The 5,490-nt window shown below is 41.1% G+C and overlaps 1 pseudogene across 1 annotated transcript; it reads right to left on the reverse strand.

Moving 5' to 3' along the window:
• Positions 1-241: 241 nt before the first annotated feature.
• On the reverse strand, positions 242-2,136 carry LOC137713708 (ethylene-responsive transcription factor CRF2 pseudogene; annotated as a pseudogene). The gene has a single exon (XR_015955482.1). The product of XR_015955482.1 is annotated as an ethylene-responsive transcription factor CRF2 pseudogene (transcript).
• Positions 2,137-5,490: the final 3,354 nt, after the last annotated feature.

Below are 5,490 nucleotides of genomic sequence, written 5' to 3' on the forward strand. Positions count from 1 at the left end.
AGAGATTAGCCCATTTTTCACTCTCTAATGTAGAGATAAACTTTCAAGTGTTGAAGAGTATCTGAATCCAAATTTATTGGTATTGTATAACTTGCACCTACAACTATGTAAACTAGTCAGAATTATATTAGATTGGGTCCAAATCTTATCAACTCAAAATAATCACCTTTAAATTCTGATAATTCAAATTTCTAAAATAAACCCAGCACTTGTGCGGTGCACCTCCACATGCGTTTGCAAATTAGGCAAAATAAAAAAATATTATAAAATCCATATTACCTTCAAGGACTTACTTCTGTGTCAGTCACGTGCCACCGGCACGTGGTAATGAAAAAGAACAAACGCACCGTACACAATATGGGGCCAAAACTTGAACTCACCGTCCATTCACCTTAGTAAATAATCAATTACAAACCAAAACTGATAAAAACAAAAAATATTAAAAATTAAATTAAACACATTCCGATTTTCCGTTCCCGCCGATCCAAAATTTGCCGTAAAACCGGCTATACACGACCGGAAAACTACATTATTGAATACGCTGTCGTCTCACAGGGCAACAAGAGGATCGGAACTAAAGAAGTCGCCGATGTCTTTGAAATAGTCGTCGGTGCACCATGGTGACGACCCGAACCCGTAATCCCAAACGGAATCGACGAACATCTCGCCCAGGTTTCCGAAATCGGTCATTTCTTCCTTCAAAATACCGACATCATCTCGGAGACTCGTCTCCTCAAAGAAGTCAGGTATCGAGGTTTCGAAGTTAAACATGTCGTCCGGAATAAACGTTTCGAAACTCGTGTAATCCGAAAACTCCGACAAGCTCTCCGAAACGCAAGAGTCTTCTCGGACATTTCGGGCTTCAGTGGCTTCCGGAACTTGTTTCGGACACGGCGACTCTCCCTCTTCGTTGGAAGGCGAGGGACACCGTAACACGGAAGTCGGAGAGCAAAGGTGGTTGTGCGACTCGTCGCCGGAATAAAAGCGCGAGCTAACTTCCGGCTTAACGTCAGGCAGAGATATCGCCGCAGGAGGAGCGAAGTTGGTGAGCGCGTCGGGTCCACGCAGCTGAATGGCAGCGTTGTCGTACACCACAGCCGCTTCCTCGGCCGTGTCAAACGTTCCCAACCAAAGCCGTACACGTCGCAGAGGATCTCTAATCTCCGCCGCCCATTTTCCCCATGGCCTCTGTCTCACGCCACGGAACTTCTTCCCTGCCGGAGCAGCAATGGCCTTCAAATCCCTCCGACCCCTCGCCTGAGCTCTAGATTTTCCAGCCGGCCTCTTCCTCCCGGTCCTCGTAGTCCGACTCCTCCAAACTGCAGAGTCGGTGTCCCTGTTTGAGCAGGACTCTATAGTAATCTCGTTGACGAACCTCTTGACCCGGTGGCGAGCACCAGGAAACGAGGACTCCTCGGCCTCGTCGTCGCTTGAGGAGTCGGTGGCGTTTCCGTCGGTGACCGTTATCCGTACAACACGCGGCCTCACCAACTCGAACTCCGCCGTTTCCGCCGAATTTGCCACCATCTTGGTGTGGCTCCGATGCTGCGTGTATTTGACAGCTGGATGATTCATGTCTCTCGGAAGAAAATCAAAGGAGAGTACAAATCAGAAGCTGAGTGGCATTGAGAGCGAGTCGGGAGAGTGAGTGAGTGGGTGAGCGAGTCAGCGGTGGTGGGTTAAAATAGAGGTGGAGAAGCAGAAGGAAAAAGATGAGATTCTTTCAGAGCACACGAGGCGGAGAGAATAATAAAGACAGAGAGTGAGAGAAAAGAAGCGGAAACAGGCGTGAAGGAGAAGCTGCTTCTGCTGCTCGAAACGGAGTGAAAACTACCAAAAAGTACCATAAAACGACGAGAAATTTCACGGAAAGCGCCGTCAAGAAAAGGAGTGAAAAGGGAAAGAGCGTGAGGGAGGAAGCGGCAGGCCTTCTCGGCAAACGGTACGGGAAAAGAATGGGAGATTTTCAGAAAAGCTCCGAAAGGCAAAAGGTGAAAGGGAGGGGAATAAATGTTTTCGGAATCGGTTTCTGAAAAGCAGAGAGAGTGGTGACGGCGGCGGCGGCGGTGGGTGTAGTGAGAAATGAGGGGAGTGTGTGGAGTAAGTGAGAGAGAGAGTGAGAGAGAGGAAGCACCGTCTCGCTGGATACCAAAACTACCCACTTTATAGGATCCCCCAACAGCCGTAATCGCTAAACCCGGTTCAACTGCCATCTCAATTCCTTTTTCTTTTTGCCTTTTCTGTCCCCCGAATAATTAAATCTATTTTTCATAATTAATGTAATTAGAAGGCGGGTGGGACCGGGACGTGCCGGGAGTGAGTCCGGCGGGACTCGCAGATATTTTACGAGGCGCCGCATAATTCGGGCAGGGGTGCGTGACACGTGGAGAAGTGGGACCGTTGAGAGGAGGAGATCCAAAGGGAGAAGGGGAAGGGTGGAAGGGTCAAGTGTGGGGGCCGAGCTGACTCAGCAGCTGGAGTAAAAACTTATTCTTGGAATTCGGGATTCGGGTCACGTGACAGGACACATGGGGTTCTGCTTTGACTAAAACTAGATTAATTAGTGATATTACTCCCCATCAAATGGCTATTAATTACTGATTAACGTTCCGTTACCGAGCTCACCAGTCGGGGGTGTTTTCGTCATTGCAGCAGTAAAAAGAAGAATATGGCTTTACTTAGAGGTTTTTAAATGTAAATTTTTCACCATCTGAAAATTTTACCTTATTTTTGTGTGTAACTTACAGCTAAGTATCACGTGGCAGGCAACCTCAAATACGAGGACATTTTTATAAGCCTGTTTTTATCTCCTTAACCACTGCATGCCTTCCCCCAAGTCTAGGCTCACAGAGTCGCCGGAAAAAGGTTTTTTCAAGTGCTGGAACCACATGTTCCAGTGCGCGATTGGCCGGAGTCGGTGACGTGTACGGACAGCAACATGTTTACTTGCTGCACAAGCAGATAATTTTTTTTTTTTTTTTTAAATGGCAGTAAATGTAATTAGGTAATTCATATGTCGGGGAATTCAGTGCGGGTGGTGGATCATAAGGATGGTGTTTTTCTCCACTCGTATGCTTGAAACGGATATGTATGGTTTTATTAGGAAATATAGTGGGGGCGTGGTTTTCAATGTGAGCAAATTAAATAGCAGGGTTAAAAAGGTAATTTTACCCACATATATGGTCTTAAAATTATGAGGTTTTTATAGGCAATATCGTGCTTCTTTGTATGTTAAGTAGCAAAATTAGTAGTGTCATTATAAGGAGTAATTTTGGTGTGAATTGTGTCACTGTTACATGGTTAATTTACGTGACTCGTATTGTATTTGTATCTAATTCGTATTATTATATTCTAGGTGTATTCTAGGTCCGTAACATGTCATCTTTGTCATTTTTTTCATATTACAACACGTAGATTGATAACATCATGCAACGATATAACTATCTTCCAGAAAATATCTCCATTATTAGATCATTTTAGAAAAGAGAATATAATTTACGTGAGTTTTTACGTTTTACAGTCGTTCAAGATTGATTGAGCTAATTTGCAAGTAGAGTAGTGAAGTGTGATGAGTGTTTATAACATGACAATATTTAGGTGATCAGAACAAACAAGTGATGAAAGAGGGAGCATTGCATATTGATGAAAGCTGTCAGACTCGTGACAATTTGTTTGCGCATGTTGTAAATGCATGCATCTCATTTTCTCCCGTTTAATAATAAAGAAAGTGATTGACGAAACCCTTCTCCTAATACTAGCTAGCTAATCATGGTTTCCTCATCCAATTTTTTACAATTTGAATGTTTCTTCCTACTTTTTTTAGGAAAGTTTACTTGGGTGGACAAATGTACGCCATAAAATTCCTTCATAATGTTAGTTTTTTTTTTTTTTTTTTATAATTCTTTTTGGTAAAAGACTCGTTAGATACGGTCACGTATAGTGTGCATGATTCTAATAACAATATTGAATAAGATTAACAGTTTCCTGTTAAGCTCGACTTGTAATCTACCATATTTGTTCAGTAATTTTTTAATCTCAGTAGAGGTGAACTAATACATTGGTGAAACATATATATGTTCCCAAAATATGATAGGCGTACCACTTTTTATACGATAGTAAATATATGGACTGAAATCGACTTTCTTTGATAAAACAAGAATGTAAATAGCTTGTTGCTCAAAGAGTAAGGTTATTCATTCGATCTCTCTCTTCTGTCAATAGTGCGCAGACAAAATAAAAAATAAAAAAAAATACTTTCTTTTTGAAGTAAAGATCGATATGATTATTGAAGAAACTTAACAAACCAATATATAAAGAGGAAAAACTGAAGAAAAAAAAAAGAGTATCTAGTAAGAGATGAAGGATAGTCGAGCGTAACTACACATAAAGTTTGACCATCGCATTATTAATGTAGCCTTACTCACATAATGAGCCAAGATCTTAGAGTTTGGTTTCCAACTATTATTATATGATACTTTCTTTCTGGTTAAGGCGATTAGAAAAGACCAACCTTCTGATAAAGAAAACCACCCTTCCCCTCAAACTTAACCGGACTAATTTAAGAATTAGATTGTTGTTAACTCTCTGAAAAAGTCATCCGACACCATAAAGAATGCACTTGAAAAAGTGAAAAAAGATAGTAACGATAACATCATCCATAAATAGTAAAAATTATAGACAAGGGCAATAAAGTGATTTAAGCAATTACAAAAGGTGGGCTGGTGGGAGCATGGGCCAGGAGCCCATGTTTTTAAGTTGCTTGACTGAAATAGTGACTCCTGTCGGGAGAACTAATTAACCAGTCCTCGAACAGCGCGTCAGACAACCAAAGCCGTCCTGCTTGTTTCTTTCGTACATTTGTCGACTTTATTTAAAGCCCTGATTAATATTTTATTTTCCAATTTAATTATTTGGTCTCTGATCACTATAGTGAGTGCTCGCATACTGATTGATAATAATTTCCATAACTAATTTACTAAATAGCGGTAGTTGCAGGAGGGATCAGGATCCTCTCTTCTAAGGATGAGGATCCTTATGATCAAAGAGTGTGGGCTGTTGGATAAAAATTCAATGGTTATAGTTATTATAACTTTAAAGGAACCTCCTGTTTGCAGCCGTTGGATGAAAATCCAATGGTCCACACTTCTTGGTCATGAGGATCCTCATACAAGGATCAGGAGAGGATCCTGATCCTTGCAGGAGCACTTTGAGCAGGAGAAATAAGGGATTCTCTTAAAAATAAATTTTTTTTTTATGAATTATCTGTTATTTTACAGTTTAATGTTAATTTTCATGTCACTAGTATAAAATATTGTGCAAAAGAAGAAAAACATAGGGGGCAGAGTGTATGGAGAGTTCCCGTTTTATGAGAGTTTCCTTCCAATAGCCTGTCTTATTAGGCAACTTGTTGTCTTTCTTTCTTATAATTCTTTTTTTTTTCTTGTTTTGTTTCGATCCTTTGACATATGTTTTAGGCTTTTTATCCAAAAT

Source organism: Pyrus communis, chromosome 14, assembly GCF_041283825.1.
Source record: "Pyrus communis isolate YQ-2024b chromosome 14, ASM4128382v1, whole genome shotgun sequence".
Taxonomy (NCBI): domain Eukaryota; kingdom Viridiplantae; phylum Streptophyta; class Magnoliopsida; order Rosales; family Rosaceae; genus Pyrus; species Pyrus communis.